Genomic DNA, 723 nt, shown 5'->3' with positions numbered 1-723 from the left:
GCTCTTTAAAAAGTAGTAAGCATTGTTTGCCAGACACATACATTAAATGTTTAAATATCTGTTACATATATGGTACTGCTTATATTATTTCCCCATCTGTACACAAATGTAAGTAGTGTATGTGTGTGTCCGTGGGTGGGGCTGTGTCGGTGTGGTAATATGGGCCGGTGTGGCTACAGTGCCAGGGCTGAATTTTTGTCCCAGTCCGCCCCTGATGGGGGAGCAATCGGTTCCCCATCTACTGTAGCCCAAGTTTTCGCTGCGTTCACCCTTCACACAGGTTTCCTCCAGTGAAAATAAAGCACATATGAACGCATATACTTTATAAAACGATGTTGTCATTTTCAATTGAATATATATATATTAGGGATGCACGATATATCGGCCACCATATCGGTATCGGCCGATATATGCTCATTTTTTCTGTTATCGGTATCGGCCCAATAAGAAAATTTGGCCGATATCTTAAAGCCGATAAATAATGCATTATTTCCTTCAGAGACACTTCAGATGCGCGCTGTTTTGTTTGCAGCATTTTGTGCAATTGTACGTTGTAATATTGTGTTTATATCTGATTTATCTCATATAGAATGTGTTTGGTTAAGTTAAAAGAGCGCTTCAGTTTACCGGTGATCATCTTTAGCTCAGCGCATGCAGCTCAAACAGCAGTGCACAACATTAATAACTATGATTGGGAATGTCGTGTATATAACATTCTAATGA

Source organism: Sinocyclocheilus grahami, unplaced genomic scaffold (assembly GCF_001515645.1).
Source record: "Sinocyclocheilus grahami isolate Dianchi unplaced genomic scaffold, SAMN03320097.WGS_v1.1 scaffold5.1, whole genome shotgun sequence".
In the NCBI taxonomy this organism is placed as follows: Eukaryota; Metazoa; Chordata; class Actinopteri; order Cypriniformes; family Cyprinidae; genus Sinocyclocheilus; species Sinocyclocheilus grahami.
The sequence above is the reverse complement of the archived record's forward strand: the minus strand, read 5'-3'. Positions refer to the sequence as shown.